The sequence below is a fragment of the Nomascus leucogenys genome, chromosome 22a (genome assembly GCF_006542625.1).
Source record: "Nomascus leucogenys isolate Asia chromosome 22a, Asia_NLE_v1, whole genome shotgun sequence".
In the NCBI taxonomy this organism is placed as follows: domain Eukaryota; kingdom Metazoa; phylum Chordata; class Mammalia; order Primates; family Hylobatidae; genus Nomascus; species Nomascus leucogenys.
The window spans coordinates 44,476,479-44,499,153 of record NC_044402.1 but is presented as its reverse complement, the minus strand read 5'-3'; the positions used below and the strand labels follow the sequence as shown (position 1 = coordinate 44,499,153).

General features: G+C 39.4%; 1 pseudogene; it reads left to right on the top strand.

Annotated features, from left to right (window-relative positions):
- The window catches only part of LOC100583638, an 89,313-nt pseudogene extending 76,048 nt beyond the window's left edge, over positions 1-13,265 (top strand).
- Positions 13,266-22,675: the final 9,410 nt, after the last annotated feature.

Sequence of the window (22,675 nt, the reverse complement as noted above, 5' to 3'; positions counted from 1 at the left end):
TCCATCCTACTAGCTCTTCCCCAGCAGCACTTGTACTTACTTATTTCTGTCCTATCTTTAACCAATCGATATGACCACTCTCAACCATCATGTTTGCTTCTAAGTATTTCCCTGTATCTTCTCATTCTTCAGAGCCGTGGTACAGTTGTCCACGCTCCCCTCCTCATTCATTTCATTCTCTCTCCAGCCTCCTGCAGTCTGGCATCTTCTCCACTATTCTACTGCAGCAGTCCCTTCCAGGGTCAACAAAGCCTCTTTATTAGAAAAGGCACAGGGCACTTACTGTCTTCAGTCTTTCAACTCTGCAGACATTTCTTTTTTGTGTGTGGGTGGGGGGAGACAGAATTTTGCTCTTGTTGCCCAAGGCTGGATTGCCATGGCACAATCTCAGCTCACTGCAACCTCCACCTCCCAGATTCAAGTGATTCTCCTGCCTTACCCTCCCAAGTAGCTGGGATTACAGGTGCCTGCCACAACGCCTGGCTAATTTTTGCATTATTAGCAGAGACAGTGTTTCACCATGTTGGCCAGGCTGGTCTCAAACCCCTGATTCAGATGATCTACCCGCCTCAGCCTCCCAACGTGCTGGGATTACAGGCGTGAGCCACTCTGCCTGGCTAGGCATTTCTTTTATAAACCATGTACCCTGCCTCTGGGCCACCAGAGGTTCCTGGTCTTCTCCCACTCACCTCTGTGGTCAGTTACTCTGCCTGTCATGACATGCGGTGATCCTCTATGTTCATTCTTCTCCCCTTACAGTTTGTGTGTTCCATGAATGACATCATTTACTCCCGCAAATCCAAGTGCATATTTTATTTGTATGAATCCCCAATAAGAAATTTCCTATGGACAGAGGCTGTGCATGTTCGTTGTTTTAGTCCTGACACCTATCACAGAGTGCCTGACAACCCAGTGCCCAGCAATACAGAAAAATGCACAGACTGAATAATACAAGAAGTTGTAGGCCAGGCGCGGTGGCTCACGCCTGTAATCCCAGCACTTTGGGAGGCCGAGGAGGGTGGATCACGAGGTCAGGAGGTCGAGACCATCCTGGCTAACACCGTGAAACCCCGTCTCTACTAAAAATACAAAAATAATTAACCAGGTGTAGTGGCAGGCACCTGTAGTCACAGCTACTTGGGAGGCTGAGGGAGGAGAATGGCCTGAACCCGGAAGGCGGAGCTTGCAGGAGCCAAGATTGCGCCATTGCACTCCAGCCTGGGCAAAGGAGCGAGACTCCCTCTCAAAAAAAAAAAAGAGAGAAAAAAAAAATACAGGAAGTTGTAACCAGGAGGACCCATTGAAAGTGGAGTGTATTCTTTCACTCAGTATTCACTGGAAATGCACTATACACTAGTTCCACTGCTTGTGTTGGGAATTCAGTGAAGAGCAAGAAAGACTAAGTCTCTAGCCCCTGGCACTTACATTCTAGTAAGGGAAATAGTCATTAAACATACATACTATATAGGGTGTCAGAGAGTGACAAGTGCCACGATGCAAATAAAGCAGGGAAGGGAGTTAGAGAGTGATAGAAGGTAAAAGTGTGCCAGCTAGTTGGGGTAGTCTGGGAAGGAAGGCTTTTTGGTGGCATTAACCCTGAAGAAATCAATGTAATGAGAAAATGCCTAGCGGCTATTTGAAAGAAAACCATTTCAAGAGGAGGAAATGGTAAGTACAGTGAAGTGGGAAAGGCTTTGGGGTACTTGAGGAGCAGAAATCAGGCCAAAGGGATTGGAGCCGAAGTTCTGATTCTAGATAGAATATAGGAGGCAGTGGCACTGCATCACTCCCACTGGAACAAGTAGTTCAAAATGTAATGAAATTGGAAATGTAATCGTTTTAAAGATATCAGAGAGCTGTGGTGGCATAGATGATTAGATGGACTACAAGTGAAGTTGAGATGACTCCCTGTTTCCTTCACTGACAGGCAAGGTTTCTGTTCAGACTTGCCCTAAGCTGAGGTGTTTTGCGAGGGGAAAGAGAAGACAATAGAGCTTACTTTCTACGTAGCTTCATTGAGGTACGACTCATGCACCGTACAATTCACCCATATAAAATTTACAATTCATTATTTTTTAGTGTTTTAGAGATATGTGCAACCATCCCCACAGTCAATTTTTGAACATTTTTATCACCTCAGAAGTAAAAGCCATGGCCGGGCGCAGTGGCTCACGCCTGTAATCCCAGCACTTTGGGAAGCTGAGGCAGGCAGATCACGAGGTCAGGAGTTTGAGACCAGCCTGGCCCATATGGTGAAACCCCATCTCTACTAAAAATACAAAAATTAGCCAGGCATTGTGGCACGTGCCTGTAGTCCCAGCTACTTCGGAGGCTGAGGTAGGAGAATTGCTTGAACCCTGCACTCCAGCCTGGGTGACAGGGCAAGACTCCATCTTAAGAAAAAAAAAGAAAAAAAAGCCACATGCTTCAGCTATTACTTCTTGTCTTCCTAAGCAACCACTAGGCTTCTTTCTCCCAGTAGATTGTCCTATTGTTGACATTTCATATGAGTGGAGTCAATAATATGTGGTCTTTTGTTACTGACTTCTATCAGTTAACGTAATGTTTTCAGGGTTCTCCATGTTGTGGCATGTATCAGCTCCTCATTCCTTTTTTGTGAGTAAAGAAAAAATAACAAAATTTACATTTTAACCATTTTCAAGTGTACAGTACAGTACTGTTAACTGTATGCAAGTTGTTGTGCAATAGGCCTCTGTAACTTTTTCATCTTGCCAAAGGGAAACTCTCTACCCATGGAAAAACTCCCCATTCCCCCTCTTCCCCAGCTCTGGAGGTCACATTCTACTTGCTGTTTCTATGAATTTGATTACCTTAGAAAACATATACACAGGGAATCATGCAGCATTGTTCCTTTTATGACTGGCATATTTCATGTAGCATAATGTACTCAAGCCTTATCCATGTTGTAGCATATGATAAGATTTTCTTCTTTCTTTAGGCTAAATAATATTCCAGTGAATATGTGGTTTATACATTAATTTCTCAGGAGATATTAGTGTTCTTCCAACTCTTGGCTATTGTGAGTAATACTGCAATAAAGATGGATGTGTAAGTATCTTTTCAAAATCCTACTTTAAATTTTTTTGATATATACCCAGAAGTGGGATTGCTGGACTATATGGTAGTTCTGTTTTTAATTTTTTGAAGAACCTCTGTTTTCCATAGTGGCTACACCATTTTACATTGCCACCAACAGTGCACAAGAGTTTCAAGTTCTCTGTATCCTTGCCAGTATTTCTCATTTTCTGTTTCTGTTTTGTTTTTTGGATAGTGGTCTAGCTAAGAGATGTGAGGTGACATCTCATTGTGGTTTTGATTTGCATTTCTCTGCTTAGTGATATTGAACATATTTTTATACGTTGGCCATATTGATGTCATCCTTAAAGAAATGTCTATTCAAGTACTTTGTTAATAGGGTTTTTTGCTTGTTTGTTTGTCTGTCTAGTTTTGATGTTGTTGAGTTGTAGGAATTCTTTATATGTTTGGCTATTAACCCTTATCAGATACGTGGTTTGCAAATATTTTATTCCATTCTGTAGGTTGCCTTTTCACTCTCTTCATTATTTCCTTTCTGTGCAGAAGATTTGAAGTTTGATTTAGTTCCATTTGTATATTTTTGCTTTTATTTCCTCTGCCTTTGCTGTCATATCCAAGAAATCATTGCCAAATCCAAAAACATGAAGCTCCTCCCCTATATTTTTATCTTACTAGATAATTTTATAATTTTATAAATTTTAGTTTTATAAATATAATTTTATAAAATACAGTTTTATAATTTTAGGTCTTACATATAGGTCATTAATCCATTTTGGTTTGTTTGTTGTTTTGAGACAGGGTCTCTCTCTGACAACCAGGCTGGAGTGCAGTGGCGTCATCACAGCTCACTGCAGCCTCAACTTTCTGGGCTCAAGCAATCCTCCTGCCTTACCCCCACCTCTCCCAGTAGGTGGCACTACAGGGTGCGCGCCACCACACCCGGGGGAATTTTTACATTTTTTGTAGAGACGGCTTCGCAGTGTTGCCCAGGGCTCGAGCAATCCTCCCACCTCTGCCTCCCAAAGTGGTGGGATCACAGGCGTGAGCCACTGCACTTAGCCATTAGTTCATTCTGAAGTGATTTTTGTATATAGGTACAGGAAGGTAAGGGTCTAACTTCATTATTTTACACGTGAATATCAAGTTTTCTCAGCACCATTTGTTGAAGACACTATCTTTTCCCCATTGTATAGTCTTGATGCCCTTATGGCAGATTATTTTACCATATATGTGAGTTTATTTCTGGGCTGTCTATTCTGGCCCATTGGTCTATATGTGTGTCTTTATTCCAGGATTATGCTATTTTGATTACTGTGGCTTTACACTGTTTTTTGAACTTGAGAAGTGTGAGACCTCCAGCTTTGTTTTTCTTTCTCATAACTGTCTTGACTATTTGGAATACTTTGAGATTCCTAATGGATTTTGGATTTTTTTTCTATTTCTGCAAAAAATTCCAATGAGATTTTTATACAGATTGTATTGAATCTGTAGATTTGGGGGGTAGTATGAACACTGTAACCATATTCTTTTCCAATCCAGGAACATGGGATGTCTTTATATTTATTCATGTCTTCATTAATTACTTTCAGCAATATTAAGAGTATTCAGTATACAGGTCTTTTGCATCTTTGGTTGGGTTTATTCCTAAGTATTTTATTCTTTTTGATGCTCTTGTAAAGGGGATTTAAAAACATTTCCTTTTCTGATTATTTATTCTTAGCGTGTAGAAATGCAACTGATTTTTGTAGGTTGATTTTGTTTCCTGCAACTTTACTGAATTAGTTTATTAGTTGTAACAGTTGTCTCTGTTTGTGTGTGTGTGTGTGTGTGTGTGTGTGTGTAATCCTTCAGGTTTTCTACATATAAGATTATATCATCTGCAAACGAGATAATTTTATTTCTTCCTTTCAAAATTGAATGCTTTTTACTCCTTTTTCTTGTCTAATTGCTCTGACTAGAACTTCCAGTACTGTGTTGAACAGACGTGGCAAGACTGGGCATGCTTGCCTTGTTTCTATTTGTAGAGGGAAAGCTTGAGTATGATGACAGCTATGGGCATTACCTATAGGGCTTTTAATACGTTGATGTAATTTTCTTTTATTTCTATATTATTGAATTTTTTTACACGAAAGGGTGCTGAATTTTATTAAATGCTTGTTATTGCACTAATTGAGATGATCATGTGACTTTTTTACCTTTCTTTCAGTTAATATAGTGTATTGCATTGACTAATTTTTGTATGTTGAACCATCCTTGCATCCCAGGAATAAATACCACTTAGTCATAGTGTACTGCTGAATTAAGTTTATGATATTTTGTTGAGGATTTTTGCATCAATATTTAGCAAGATTATTGGTGTGTAGTCTTTTTGTGGTGTCCTTCTTTAGCATTGGTATTAAGGTAATACTGGCCTCATAAAATGAGTTTGAAAGTATTTTTCCTTCTGAAATTTTTCAGAAGAATTTGAGAAAGAGTGATGCTAATTATTCTTTAAATGTTTGGTAAAACTCATCAGTGAAAACATCTAGTCCTGGGGCTTTTCTTCATTGGGAGATTTTTGATTACTAATTCAATCTCCTCAGTTATGGATGTGTTCAGATTTTAATTTCTTCACAATTCAGTCTTGGTAGGTAGTATATTTCTAAGAATTTATGTCTTCTAAGTTATCCAGTGTACTGGAGTATTGTTCATAGTAGTCTCTCATAATCTTTTTACTTCTGTGTCCTCATTTTTAATGTCTCATTTCTGATTCATGTTACTTTAGACTTCTATTTTCTTACTTATTGAAAGAATTTGTTAAATTTTTTATTTTTTTTAAAAAGAAACTCTTATTTCATTGATTTTTTTATTTTTTTATTTATTCGCTATTTCATTTATGTTTTCTGTAATCTATGACCTTCCTTTTGCTAACTGTAATCTAGGACCTTCCTTTTACTAACTTTGGATTTAGTTTGCTGTTCTTTTTCTAGTTCTTTGAGATACAAAATTATCTCCAATTATTGACTTGGGATCTTCTTTTAAAAATGCAAACATTTACTGCCACAGTTTTGGTGTGTTGTGTTTTCATTTTCATTTGCTTTAAAATACTGTTAAATAGTGATTTCTTGACTCATCAAGTTGTTTGAGAGTATATTGCTTAATTTCCACATCTTTGTGAATTTTCTAGTTCAGAGTTTTCTAGTCCAGATTTCTAGTTTCATGGTGATTAGAAAATATATTTGGTTTTCTTTCCGTTTTTTTTTTGAATTGTTAAAACTTGTTTTGTGTCCTAATATGTGTTCTGTCTTGGAGACTGTTTTATGTGCACCTGAGAAGAATGTGTATATTAACATAGAGTGGAATATTGTTTATATATCTATTGGATTCAATTCACTTGTAGTATTGTTCAAGTCCTTTATTTTCTTATTATTTTTCTTTCTGGTTGATCTATTTATTATTGAAAGAAGAGTATTGTAATCTCCTCCTATAATGTTTTTTTAATCTAATTCTTCCTCCAGTTCTATCAATGTTTGCTTCATGTATCTGGATGCTCTGCTGTTTGGTGCATATAGATTTATAAGTGTTGTACTGTGAATTGACACTTTCATCAATATGATGTGTATTGTTTTTCTCTTGTGACAGTTTTTAGCTTAATGTCTATTTTGTCTGATACATGTATGGGCACCCCTGCTATTTTGGTTACCTCTTGCATGGAATATATTTTTCTATTCCTTCATTTTCAGCCTATGTGTGTTTTCAAAGCTAAGCGAATCTCTTGTAGATAGCATGAAATTGGATCTTTTTAAAATTGATTCCACCACTCGGTCTTTTGATTGCAGAGTGTAATCCATTCACACTTACACTAATTATTGATAGGGAAGGACTTACTATTGCAATTTTGTTAATTGTTTTCAGTATGTCTTAGCATTGTTTGTCCCTCTTTTCCTCTCTTGCTACCTTTGTGTTTCATTGATTTTTTTTTTGTAGTGATATGCTTTGAGGCCTTTCTTATTTTCTTTGGTATGTCTTCTATAGCAATTTTCTCTGTAAGTTACCATGGGGATTATACGAAACATCTTATAGCTATAACAATTTATTTAAACTAAAAATTTAATTCAATTGCATACAAAACCTCTACTCTTTTACCTCCAATTCGCCTTACATTATCAATGTCACAAATTATACTTTTAGTATTTTGTATCCATTAATATAATTTATTAATTATGATTATTTTTATGCTTTTATTTATACCTGATTTAAAAATGATTTATGGACCACTATCATAGTATGACAAGATTCTGCATTTTTTTTTTTTTAGACAGAGTCTCACTCTGTCACCCAGGCTGGAGTGCAGTGGTGCAATTTCAGCTCACTGCAAGCTCTGCCTCCTGGGTTCACTTCATTCTCCTGCCTCAGCCTCCTGAGTAGCTGGGACTACAGGCACCCACCACCATGCCCTACTACTTTTATTTTATTTTATTTTATTTTTTGTATTTTTAGTAGAGATGGGGTCTCACCATGTTAGCCAGGACAGTCTTGATCTCCTGACCTTATGATCCACCCACCTCAGCCTCCCAAAGTTCTGGGATTACAGGCTTGGGCCACCACGCCTGGCCTAGATTCTGCATTTGACTATATGTTTACCTTTAGCAGAGAGCCTTATACTTTTGTATGCTTTCAAGTTGGTATCTAGCTTTCTTTTATTTCAACTGGAAGGACTACCATTAGGAATTCTAGCAAGGTAGATTAATGGTGATGAACTTCTTCAACTTTTGTTTATCTGGGAAGATCTTTATTTCTCCTTCATTTTTGAAGGGCAGATTTGCTGTGTATTCTTAGTTGGCAATTTTCTTTCTCTTTCAGCCCTTTGAATATACTACCCCATTCCCTTTCAGTCTGGAATGTTCCTGCTGATGAGTTTGCTGATAATCTTATGAGAGTTCTCTTGTATATAAGTCACTTTTCTCTTGCTGCTTTCAAGATTGTCTGTCTTGGACTTTTGACTGATTATAATGTGTCATGGTGTTGGATCTTTAGGTTCATCTTAGATAGAGTCCTTCAAGCTGCTAAAATTTGGTTGTCCATTTCCTTTTCCAGATTTGGGAAGTTTTCAGCCATTTCTTCAAATAAGCTCTCTGCCACAGGCTACTCTTCCTTGTGCAATCTGTGGACCCAGTTATCATCTGCCACCACTGTCTAGTTATCTTTTGACTGCCACAAATGGACTCCAAAAAATCTCCAAAAGAAATTGTTACCATGACAAGATGGCCAACTAGACACAGCCAGGAAGCACTGCTCCCACTGAGAGAGACCAAAATATTGCGTAAACCAACATATTTTGAGCCCATCTTCAAAGAGAAAATGCTGAGAGTCATTACAGAGGTGATGCAGACAACAAGGCTGAAGAGGGAGGATGCTGGGAACCCTGCATAGGATACTTGCACAACGGGGCTAGTTCCCAGACCTGAATGCCTCCTGGGGAAGGGATAAGTGAAGGGATGGAGGGACGGGCCACTCTCACTGTGGACCTCTGGGATCCTAGGTACATAGAACTTCACATTCTCCTTGGACATTTGAGCTGGCAATGGGATCTTCAAAGAGAGTAGGCAGAAACAGGGCTTCACTGGCATGGAACCTAGGAGCTTTTGTGCATGTGGCAGCTATGGCAGAGCGTGGCCTAGACACCCATCCCCCAGGGCTCTCCACCTCCCTACAGGCAGCTCTAGCCTCAGCTGATTGCTGGCCCAGGAGAGAGTGTGGCTGGCTTCCCTGTGAGACTGGGAAACTTCCAGGGCCCTGCCTGGCCACCGTGCAGGAGGTGTGCACAGAGTAGCCTCTGCTGCCAAGCTGGGTGTTTTGCTTCACCTGAGTACCTTCCTGGTGGCCTGGGAGCACTTTGGATCCCCCAGAACAGCTGGGGCCCAATCTCAAGGGTCTGGAGGATGAAGCTGAAAGCCAGTCCTAGCTCCCCAAAACTACGCAAATACATGGAAATTGAACAGCTTGCTCCAGAATAACTCCTCGGTGAACAATAAAATTAAGAAAGAAATAAAAAAAATTCTTTGAAATAAATGAAAATAGGGACACAGCTTACCAAAATCTCTGGGACACAGCTAGAACAGTATTAAGAGGAAAGTTTATAGCACTAAGCACCTTCAGCAGGAAATAAGAAAGGTCTCAAATTAACAATGTACCTTTGCAACTAGAGGAACTAGAAAAAAAACAAGCCAACCCCAAAGCAAGCAGAAGATAATAAATATCTAAAATTAGAGAAGAACTGTATGAAATTTAGACACAAAAATCCATAGAAAAGATCAATGAAACAAAGCGTTTTTTCTTCAAAAGAATAAACAAGATCAATAAACCACTAGCTATATTAACCAAGAAAAAAAGAGAAGATCTAAATAAGTACAATCAGAAATAACAAAGAAGACATTGCAACTGATCCCACAAAAATACAAAAGATCAGGCTGGGCGCAGTGGCTCACGCTTGTAATCCCAGCACTTTGGGAGGCCGAGGCGGGCGGATCATGAGGTCAGGAGATCAAGACCACGGTGAAACCCCGTCTCTACTAAAAATACAAAAAAAAAATTAGCCGGGCGTGGTGGCAGGCGCCTGTAGTCCCAGCTACTCGGAGAGGCTGAGACAGGAGAATGGCGTGAACCCGGGAGGCGGAGCTTACAGTGAGCTGAGATTGCGCCACTGCACTCCAGCCTGGGTGACAGAGCGAGACTCCGTCTCAAAAAAAAAAAAATACAAAAGATCCTATTATGAACAGCTGTAGGTACACAAATTAAGAAAACCTAGAGAAAATGGATAAATTTCTGGAAACACACAAACTCCCAATATTGAACCAGAAAGAAAGTGAAAACTTGAACAGACCAATAAGTTCCAAATTATATCAGTATTAAAGAAACTGCCAACCACAAAAGAAAAAAAAGAAAAAGAAAAAGAAAAGCCCTGGACCAGATGGATTCACAGACAAATTCTCTCAGACATAAAAAAAAAGAACTGGTACCAATCGTATTGAAACTTCAAAAAAATTGAAAAGGAAGGGTACCTCTCTAACATCCTACGAAGCCAGAATCAGTCTGATACCAAAATCTGGCAGAGACACAACAAAAAAAAAGAAACTTCAGGCCAATATACCTAACGAACATAGGTGCGAAAATTCTCAACAAAATACTAGCAAACTGAATCCAGCACCACATCAAAAAGTTAATTTACCACAATAAGGCAGGCTTTACTCCTGGGATGCAAGGCCGGTTGAACATATGCAAATCAATAAATGTGATCCACCACAGTAACAGAATTAAAAGCAAAACCCATATGATCATCTCAGTAGATGCAAAAAAAGCTTTCAATAAAATCCAACATCCCTTCATGATAAAAGCCCTCAACAAACTAGGCATCTAAGGTACATACCTCAAAATAATAACAGCCATCTACACCACACCCACAGCCAATATTATACTGACTGGGCAAAAGCCAGAAGCATTCCCCCTAAGAACAAAAACAAGACAATGATGCCTACTCTCACTGCTGCTATTCAATGTAGTACTGGCAGTCCTAGCCAGAGCAGTTAGGCAAGAGGAAGAAATAAAAGACATCCGCGGCTGGGCACGGTGGCTCACGCCTGTAATCCCAGCACTTTGGGAGGCCGAGGCGGGCAGATCCACGGGGTCAGGAGATCGAGACCATCCTGGCTAACACAGTGAAACCCCGTCTCTACTAAAAATACAAAAACAAAAACAAAAAACAAACAAACAAACAAAAAAGACATCCGCATAGGAAAAGAAGAGGTCAAATTATCTCTCTTCACTGACAGTATGATTCTCTCTTTTTTTGAAACTGAGTGTCCCTCTGTCGCCCAGGCTGGAGTGCAGTGGTGCCATCTCAGCTCACTGCAGCCTCTGCTTCCTGGGTTCAAGTGATTCACCTGCCTCAGCCTCCAGAGTAGCTAGGATTACAGGCATTCACCACCACGCCCGGCTAATTTTTGTATTTTTTGGTAGAGATGGGGTTTCACCATATTGGCCAGGCTGGTCTCGAACTCCTGACCTCAAGTGATCTGCCTGCCTCAGCTTCCCAAAGTGCGGAGATTACAGGTGTAAGCCACCATGCTTGGCCACTGATAATATGATTCCATATCTAGAAAACCCTAAAGACTCTGCCAAAAGGCCCGTCAAACTGCTAAATGACTTCAGTAATGTTTCAGGGCACAAAAATAATGTACAAAAATCAATAGCATTTCTATATATAACTGAGTACCTCAGCCTCGAAATAGATTTTTAAACTATTTTTTTTCTTTCCTTCCTAATCTCACAATGTGGACTCTTTGTTATGCCCTTTCCCAACAGGCATATCTGTGCACAGTGCTTGCTCATCTAACTATGTGCTTGCTTAGAAATTCCAGGAGCCAATTTTGAAACAAACCAGGCAGAGAGACCAAGCCGCAGATCTTCCCACTCAAGGGGAGTTACGCCCAAGTCAGGATGATGCAAATCAGATCTCTAGATGGGCGATTACTTGAGATAACTATGGGAACAAGACATGCAGCTATGCACTCCCTTTTCACTACTCATGTCTATATCCCACACCTTTTTCCTTCTTAAACCCCTTCACTAGGCCCAGAAGGCTGAGATGGCTCTTTTGAGGCTTATGCCCATTCTCCCATCTGCTAGCATTTGACCAATAAAAGTTGCTTTCCTTCCACCACACCTCAGTTCTCATGGTTTGACTTCTGAGAGGAGAGCAGCTGGACTTGAGCTGGTTACATATACACCAATAATGTTCAAGCTGAGAGCCAAATCAAGAACACAATCCCATTTACAATAGCCACACACAAAAATGAAATACCTAGGAATACAGCTAACCAAGAAGGTTCAGGATCTCTACAAACCTGACAATGTTGGTGTTGTCGTGTTTGGAAATGATTAACTACTTAAGGAAGGAGCTAGAGTGAAGAGGACAGGAGCCATTGTGGACGTTCCAGTTCGTGAGGAGCTGTTGGGTCGTGTAGTTGATGCCCCTGGTAATGCCATTGATGGAAAGGGTCCATTTGGTTCCAAGACCCATAGGCGAGTTGGTCTGAAAGCCCCTGGAATCATTCCTCGAATTTCGGTGCAGGAACCAATGCAGACTGGCATTAAGGCTGTGAATAGCTTGGTGCCAATTGGCCATGGTCAGCGTGAGCTGATTATTGGTAATGAACAGACTGGGAAAATCTCAATTGCTATTGACACAATCATTAACCAGAAACATTTCAATGATGGATGTGAGGAAAAAAAGAAGCTGTACTGTATCTATGTTGCTATTGGTCAAAAGAGATCCACTGTTGCCCAGTTGTTGAAGAGACTTACGACACAGATGCCATGAATTACACCATCGTGGTGTCAGCTATGGCCTCGGATGCTGCCCCCCTTCAGTAACTGGCTCCTTACACTGGGCTGTTCCATGGGAGAGTATTTTAGAGACCATGGCAAACATGCTTTGACCATCTATGACAACTTATCCAAACAGGCTGTTGCTTACCATCAGATGTTTCTGTTGCTCTGCCAACCCCCTGGTTGTGAGGCCTATCCTGATATTGTGGTCTACCTATACTCCGAGTTGCTGGAGAGAGCAGCCCAGATGAACAATGATTTTGGTGGTGGCTCCTTGACTGCTTTGCCAGTCATAGAAACAGGCTGGTGATGTGTCTGCTTACATTCCAGTGAATGTCATTTCTATCACTAATGGACAGATCTTCTTGGAAACAGAATTGTTCTACAAAGGTATCCACCCTGCCATTAATGTCGGTCTGTCTGTGTCTCGTGTTGGATCTGCTGCCCAAACCAGGGCTATGAAGCGGGTGGCAGGTACCATGAAGCTGGACCTGGCTCAGTATCATGAGGTCACTGCTTTTGCCCAGTTCATTTCTGACCTCGATGCTGCCACTCAATAACTTTTGAGTTGTGGTGTGTGTCCAACTGAGTTGCTGATGCAAAGACAGTATACTCCCATGGCTATTGAAGAACAAGTGGCTGTTATCCACGCGGGTGTTAGGGGCTATCTTGACAAACTGGAGCCCAGCAAGATTACAAAGTTTGAGAATGCTTTCTTGTCTCATGTCAGCTGGTACCAAGCCCTGTTGGGCACTATCAGGGCTGATGGAAAGATCTCAAAAGAATCAGATGCAAAGCTGAAAGAGATTGTAACAAACTTCCTGTCTGAATTTGAAGCTTAAACGCCTATGGATTTACATCAAATGCCAGTTCAGTTTTGTCATTGTTTATTCTAGTAAATTAGTTTCATTTGTGAAAGGGTTACTCTCATACTCCTTATGTACAGAAATCACATAAAAAATAAAGATTCCATAATGTGAAAAAGAAAAAAGATCTCTACAAGGAGAACTGACAATCACTGCTGAAAGAAATCACAGATGACACAAATAAATAAAAAAAAAAATTCCATGCTGATGGATTGGAAGAATCAATATTGTTAAAATGGCTATGCTGCCCAAAGCAGTTTAAAGATTTAATGCTATAACTGCCAACGTCATTTTTCACAGAACTAGAAAAAAACTATTCTAAAATTCATATAGAACCAAAAAAGAGCCCGAATAGCTAAAACAATCCTAAGCAAAAAGAACAAAGCTGGAGGCATCACACTACCCGACTTCAAAGGCTACAGTAAGCAAAACAGCTTGGTCCTGGTACAAAAAAAGACAGATGAATGGAACAGAATAGATAATCCAGAAGCAGTTCTGCACACCTATAGCCATCTGCTCTTTGACAAAGCCCACAAAAAAATGGGAAAATGATCACCTATTCAATAAAGAGTGCTGGAATAACTAGCTAGCCATATGCAGAAAAATGAAACTGGACCCCTACCTTTCATTGTATACAAAAATTAACTCAAAATTAATTCAAGATTTAAATGTATGACCTCAAACTATAAGAATCCTGGAAGAAAACCTAGGAAAAACAGTATTCTGGACATCAGCCTTGGCAAAGAATTTTTGGCTAAGTCCCCAAAAGCAATTGCAACAAAATCAAAAACTGACATGTGGGACCTAATTAGACTAAAAAGCTCCTGCTCATCAAAAGAAACTGTCAGTAAACAGACAATCTACATAATAGGAGAAAATATTTGCAAACTATGCATCCAACAAAGATCTAATATCCAGAACCTATGAGGAACTCAAACAAATCAAGAAAAAACAAACAAATAACCCCATTAAAAAATGGGCAAAGGACATGAACAGATACTTCTCAAAAGAAGGCATACAAGCGGCCAACAAACATATGAAAAAATGTACAACATCACTAATCATCAGAGCAATGCAAATCAAAACCACAATAAGATACCATCTCACCCCAGTCAGAATGGCTATTATGAAAAGGTCAAACAACAACAGATGCTGGTGAGGCTGTGTGTGCATAAAAGGGAATGCTTATAAACTGTTGAGGAGAATGTAAATTGGTTCAGCCACTGTGGAAAGCAATTGAAGAGTTCTCAAATAACTTAGAACTACCATTTAACCTACCAATCCCATTATTGGGCATATAACCAAGGGAAAATAAATCATTCTACCAAAAAGACACAAACACTTGTATGTTCATAACAGCATTATTCGCAATAGCAAAGACATGGAATTAACCTGGGTGCTTATCAATGGTAGATTGAATTTTAAAAATGTGGTACATATACACCACAGAATACTACACAGCCATAAAAAAGAATGAAATCATGTCCTTTTCAGAAACATGGATGCAACTGGAGGCCATAACCCTAAGTAAATTATTATAATATAGGAATGGAAAACCAAATACAGCTTGTTCTCACTTGTAAGTGGGAGCTAAACACTGAGTACACATTGACATAAATATGGTAACACTAGACACTGTGAACTATTAGAAGGGGCAGCAGGAAGGGGAGATGGGTTGAAAAACTACGTGTTACATAATATGCTCACTACCTGGGTGATGGAATCCATGTCCTAAACATCAGCATTACGCCACATACCTGTATAAAAACTTGCAGCTATATCCCCTGAATATAAAATAAAAGTCAAAATTATTTTTTTAAAAAGAAATTGTTGTCATTACAGGAAGTGGTAGATATTTTGGGTTCTGCCTAGGCTGTTTCTGAATCAGAAGGGAGTCCATGTGATTCTGTTTGACATAAGTATCCCTGCTCAAACCATTCTGGAAGGAATCAACTTTATACATGGAGACATCGGTCATCTCTCTGAGGTAGAGCAAGCCTTCCAGGATATAAATGTTACTTGTGTGTTCCATATTGTCTTTTATGTTATGTCGGGGTGGAAACAATTGAATCAAAAACTGCTTGAAGAAGTCAATGTGGGGGACACAGGCAATGTCCTCCAGGCTTGCAGGAGGACAGGAGTAATAAAATTAGTGTACACTAGTGCTTCTAATGCATATTTGGAGGTGAAATGGTCAGAAATGAAGATGAATCTGTCTTTCTTAGCTCTTCACGTCTATAGCAATCACTACTCTCAGACAAAATTGACTATGGACAAAAAGATGGTGGAAGTGAATGGTGTTTTTCCTCCCGTACATCCCTAACATCCTGAATCCCTTCCCTTAAGTCTGTGACCACTGGGATACTTGGTCCCACTAGGATAGCTTCCCTCCACTGTGATTCCTCATCTACATGTTCAGTGTCATCAGAAGAATGATGTCCTTTTCCAGATAGCTGAATTACACAGCATTTACATTTATCTTATTTCATTTTTTATGACAAGTTATAAAATTGGAATAAAAAGCAGAAACAGGGAAAGAGATTTTCTGAGGTATACATTTTATATGAGTCAAGGAATTAGTACCTGGAAAAATAAACTGTAATATTTAAAATTAGTTTATATATGGAGATAATTATGTTACTTGATAAAATGCATATCACCCTACTGATTCTCAATTTGAAATAAGCATTATAACTTTTACATGTCTGAACATGAAATTTTACAAATTTGACAGAAGAGGCCAGAGAATTAGCTTGCTCTTTTTCCACCATGTAGGAATAAAATAAGAAATCAGCAGTCTGCAATCAGCATTACTGGAACTCAACCATGCTGATGCCTTGATCTTGGACTTCCCAGCCACCAGAACTATGAGAAATAAATATTTCTTGTTTAAGCCACCCAGTTTATGGTAATTTGTTATATCAGCCTAAACTGATTAAGACAAAAATGCTAAGAAACAGAAAGACCACATAGTAAAATTCCATAACCTGTTCTGGAGTTTTAGATCTACTACAAAAGTCTAGAATCCAGTAGGTCCTCATGGATTGAATATGGCACCAGCAAGGGGGATATGGACATGAGCCAGATCCTAACACAAAGGATATTTGCCCTCAAACCTCCTTTATGGCTCCTTCCAGGAGTGTGCAGCCCAGAATAAAGGTTTGATGGAGTGACTGGTGCCACAGGTATGAGCAATCGGCTCATAATGGGGGCAACAGTTTGGAATCAGAGAATCATGATTATTCTTGTAAATGATCCTTATGGACCAAAGGGGCACATTGGACTCAGAACATAGCAATTTTTCCCCTAGGTCTGTCAGCCTATATATCTTTTACAGGCCAGGTATGTCAAGAGTCTACATTTGGGAGAGGTCTTAAAATCCATATAATACGTATTTTGTACACAATTTCAGAATTTGTAACAGATTATACTCAAGATACTGCATTTCATCTAGTGTGTTTTTACATTATAATTTCACAGGGTAACAGCTTCTCATTTTCAATGCTAGGTTACTTTTATGTGATATTCACATTTTGTACCAGTCTGGTGTTCAGATTTTATATTGCTTGATACGATTTTTTAAGTGCATAATCACTTTCTTAAAGTTTCTGTTTAAAAACTTATGGGAAGCATGACATAATATAAATTATATTAGAGATGGAATATTTAATATCCCATAAAATACCAAATAACTTAGACCAGTATCCCAGTATTTAAATATATAGTTGATAACTCAAAGTAATTTATCACTGTTTCTTTGTAATCGTTCTGATGTCACAGGTTGTTTAAGGCTTAATGATGGTTAAGAACATTTAGTGAATTTATGCACACTTCAATGAGTTGATTTAACATTTCAGCTGTTTATGTGCAAGGACCCATAAAATTATCAATTTAAATGACTTCAGAATTAAAATATAATGGTTTATTCTTGGAGCATCAATTTTTCTCTCTCCAGTTATTGGTCAGGCTACCAAATGCTTTTTAAAAAATCTAGATTTTAAATATTTTTATTTATTTATTTATTTTCAGATGGAGTTTCACTCTTGTTGCCCAGGCTGGAGTGCAAAGGCATGGTCTCAGCTCATTGCAACCTGTGCCTCCTGGGTTCAAATGATTCTCCTGTGTCAGTCTCCTGAGTAGCTGGAATTACAGGCACCCGCCACCATGCCCAACTAATTACTGTATTTTTAGTAGGGACAGGGTTTCACCATGTTGACCAAGCTGGTCTCAAACTCCTGACCTCAGGTGATCCACCCTGCTTGGCCTCCCAAAGTGCTGGGATTACAGGTGTGAACCACCGCGCCGGCCTGGATATTTTTACATGAGATTGTGGATGATAATCTCATTTTGGGTAGATTTGTATTTTGGGTAGATTTGTATTCTGGGTAAATTTTTATCAGGGATCCTGATTTAAAAAGAAAAAAATAAATTTTTTATGGTTATGATTAGCATTTTTCATTAATTACCACCTATTTTAGTTAAGGTAGCTTCATTTAATTCATACAACGTTTTATTTGTTAGTGTATGGTGCAATTAAAACAACAGTTACAATGTCATGAAGGACCTGCGCCAAGAATCACATGACACCACATAGCCACCAGTACCTATGACAATGCTACTTTTAAATTCTCATTTTTTAATGAGAATATTGAGGCTCCAAGATGTTAAGTAACTTTCCCAAGAATACACAGCTAGTAGATTCAGATTTATAAGGCCACGAAGCCTGGGTTCTCAGTTACTACTCTGCTCACTGGAACTTGTGGGAGCAAATTCTGATCAACTTATAAGCTCTTCTTCCCCAAAAGATCTTAGCTTGGAGAAGAAGGAGACCTCTATACTGCAGAGCTAAAGCTTTGAGTAGGTCGTGCTTGACTTCTGGGGCATGTGACATGTGAATAAAACTGGTTTTACGATGGTAAAATCATCAGCGTTTCCATGGAGCATCCTTTGTTTCTCAGGGCATGGGAACCAACCATTTGCAGCATAAGGTAAATTTTTAACTCATAAGTCAATGGAATTGTTATTGCTACAGATATCACCAGATTAGTTGGCAGGTGATTCTTATTGAAATATCATAAAGGGCAAGTATCGTGACAACTTTTGTCCATGATTAATAAAACAGATAATCTTTACAATACTAATCATTGTTTCTTTATAAAATGTTCTTGATTACTTAAAGTACTACTAAATTAAAAATCCGATTTTTGCAACATGTAGAAGGCTCTTTTAAAAGAAACTATAATATTATTCTATATTGTATCTCTGTAGGTATAATATCACATCACCATAATCTGCATGGTCTAATAAAATAATAAATTGTTTCTCAATAAATAACTTTCCCACAATATGGAAACATTGGCAATGTTTTGTTTTGTTTTTTTGTTTGTTTGCTTCGTTTTGAGATGGAGTCTCGCTCTGTCACCCAGACTGGAGTGCAGTGGCATGATCTTGGCTCACTACTACCTCGGCCTTCTGGGTTCAAGTGATTCTCCTGCCTCAGCCTCCTGATTAGCTGGGACTACAGGCATGTGCCACTACACCAGGCTAATTTTTTGTATTTTTAGTAGAGACAAGGTTTCACCGTGTTAGCCAGGATGATCTGGAACTCCTGACCTCGTGATCAGCCTGCCTCAGCCTCCCAAAGTGCTGGGATTACATGCATGAGCCACCACGTCCAGCTGGCAATGTTTTTTAACATGTAGTTTAGTCTTCAGACCGTCTCAAATTACTTACTGAATTAAAGTATGCCTTTTATAAGAAACAACATTCAGTAATATAAAAATAAACTCTCATCTCTTCTTTACTTTCCATTTAATTTAAGGTACATTTTGGAGGACATTCTTGTGCTTACTTCATGTAACCTCACTTGCTTTTAGGTGAATTCAAAATTCTGATGTTAATCCCTTGTATTAGGGTTCTCTAGAGGAACAGAAGTAATAGGATATATGTATTTACGAAAGGGAGTTTATTAAGGAGTATTGACTCAGACGATCACAAGGTAAAATTCCAGTATAGGCTGTCTGCAAGTTGAGGAGCGAGCAAGCAAGCAAGCCAGTGGTGGTTCCGTCTGAGTCCCCAAACCTCAAAAGTAGGGAAGCCAACAGCGCAGCCTTCAGTCTGTGGCCAAAGGCTCAAGAGCCCCTGGAAAACCACTGGTGTAAGTCCAAGAGTCCAAAAGCTGAGGAACTTGGAGTCTGATGTTCGAGGGCAGGAAGCATCCAGCACAGGAGAAAGATGAAGGCTGGAAGACTCAGTAGTCTGCTCTTCCATCTTCTCCTGCCTCCTCGCTGGTGGCTGATTAGATGGTACCCACCAGACTGAGGGTGGATCTGCCTCTCCCAAACCACTGACTCAAATGTTAATTTCCTTTGGCAACACCCTCACAGACACACCCAGGAACAATACTTTGCATCCTTCAATCTAATCAAGTTGACTCTCAATATTAACCATCTTCTTACTGAGCCGTTAACTCATAATAACACTGCCAAAGAGAACTCTAACAGTTCACAGAAGCATTGTTTGTTGTCCTAAGTCTGTCATAATATGCTGTATAACCTTTGAAGAAACATTTAAATTTTCCTCTTTCAAGCAATGAAATGTGCATGCCTTAAATTGAAAGAACATGAGCCTCCTTGATGTGTTGCCTGACATGGTGGGAAAGGTGAGTCCCTGTGTTGGAGGACTCATCTTGGATCCCATTCTCTCACAGGCTTGTGAAAACAGAAGTCACTTTCCTTCTGACCTTGGCATGTATCCTGTTTCAACAATAGAACTGGAGGCACATCCATTCTGATTACAGAGAAAATTTAAGTCACTCGCCTATAGAATTTTAATTTCAATCATTGTTTTAGGAATTTGCATGTATATGGCATGTTTTGTCTTAACTAATAGAAAAAGCGTCCTTTTTCAAAAACAGAAACGTTAATGTAATAATAATAGTAATGACTTCACAGAGTGTGTGTGTTCTGTTCCAAGCACTTTAAACATATTAACAATTTAATCCTCACAGTAATCCTTGGAGGATGATATCATCCTGATTTTGCAGGTGAGACAACTGAGGCACAGAAAGGCCAAGCCTTATATAGCAGAGCTGGGATTTGAACCCAGGATGTCTGACTCTTAGTGCTGTTCGTTCATACTCTTAACTGTGGGCCAGATGTGTGTGACTGGCTATCAAACGTGGTTCTGACACAAAATTCTACATCTAAATTCCAATCTCCATTTTACATTTCTGCTAACCTGATGGGGGAAAAACTTTTATTTTAATATGACCAGGGATCCACACTTTGAAAAATATTGCCAGTTCAGTCCTGACAGCCACTTCTTCATTCTTAAGCACCTGGGAGGAAACTGTTGAGAAGTGGTTTGTTATGAAATGGTAAAATCAGCTGTGCCCTTGCTGATGAATCAAGAATAATTACCAATGACTAAGTCCAGCCTCATGACCACTTTCTTGACTGACATTGACTTTGCATCCTAATTTGAAGTTTACAATTCTGGCAAGATATTGGACAGCTGCATGGATAATTTTGTTCACAAATATAGATGCAAAACTCTATGCTGCATTAAAGCTATTTTAAAGAGCATACTTTAGGACTAGTGTTTATTTCCTTGTGTCTAAATTTCCTATTTTGCATTTGCTTCAGCTAAGATTGTTTTGGGCTAAACTTACCTTCCTACACAGACCCTTGGTTTCGTGTAAATCAAAATAATCATTAAAACACAGGCATATTTAATTATATGACATTTGTTGTCTCTACACTAAAGTTTTTCTAACATTCTTAAATTATGTCTACATAATGAATATATTTTTAACAGAAGAAAAGCTATATGTTTGATTGCCTGCTTATTTAACTAAAAAGAGAAAGAAGAGATAGAAGAACTATGAACTCTTTATTGGTTGCCAAACAATAAAAATACTTTTTTGGGAAAAAAGTAAACCCCATTGTTTCCTTGAATGTGCTTGTTCTTTCAGCTCAGTCCTAAGAGTGGAGATTACTGAGCACAGGGCCCTGAGATAAACTGAGGGACTCGCATCTCATTCAAGCCTCACAAAGCAGTGGAAGGATTCACATTTTCTTCATGTTATAAAGAGCACACTGAGACTAAGAACGGTTGATTAGTTTGCCCAAGTTCTCAAGAGTACTAAAATTTTGAGCCATTAATTTAAAACAGACCATCTGGAGGTAGACTAGGGCTGAGAATGATCTCAGTTAAAGGAAGGAATTCTGTCACTTTGTGGTTTTAAGAAGAGATAAGATAGAAACCAACTTACTAAGTATTAAACAAAAGGCTATTTCCCGAAAACATCCTTCCACATTCATTCTTCAATCAGTAAAATTTTACTACCATTAAGGCAGAAAAAGGGTTAGACACAATCCCTTCCTTCAAGAAGTTTAGAGGTTAATAGGGACGCTACAATATGCATGACATAACTTAAAAGCTACATAAAAATGGTACAGAAAGGTAAAGATTTCTCCGTGGAAGAGGTATAAAAAAGAAAATATTTTCCTCATGGTAAGCTTGAAGATTCTTCCTCCCTGGGGGGCCTAAAGGAGTCTTCATGATGGAGATCCAGAATCCATCTGTAGTTGGTTAGTGCGTGCACATGTGAGAGGGAAGGCCATGCTGGGCCTGATCCAAGAATGAGGCTGGAAATGGGTGTACTTTTAAGAAAATGAATAAATAAATAAATGATCTTGTTTGCCTAGGAGCCTGCAAGGGACTAATGGAAGCTGTGACTAGAAAGACCCTTTGGAGCCAATTTGGAGATGGCCTTGAAAACGAGGGGAGTGTATAATTTTCTCCAAAAGAAAATAAGAAACCTTTAAAGGATTGTATCTGCGGAGGGTCAAGATAGTAACAAAATCTTCGAGGAGGGAATAAGCCCTTACCTCACCGCTGTTCACCTTGTTTGAGGGCTTACCCTTCACAGCATGGGTCCCTGCTCCTGGCCCTCCCCATCACCTAGGCAGAGTTCACTCTTAGCCCCTGTCAAGTGTGATCACCAGCTGACTCGTCTATCTCTTCTTTTCTTTTTTTTTCCTGAGACAGAGTCTCGCTCTGTAGCCCAGGCTGGAGTGCAGTGGCACAATCTTGGCTCACTGCAAGCTCCGCCTCCCAGGTTCACGCCATTCTCCTGCCTCAGCCTCCCCAGTAGCTGGGACTACAGGTGCCCGCCACCACGCCCAGCTAATCTTTTGTGTTTTTAGTGGAGACGGGGTTTCACCATGTTAGCCAGGATGATCTCGATCTCCTGACCTCATGATCCACCCGCCTCGGCCTCCAAAATTGCTGGGATTATAGGCGTGAGCCACCACACCCAGCCGTCTGTCTCTTCTTATCAGTAATTGGGCAGTCTTGATACTGAGCTTCCCAGCTGTGGA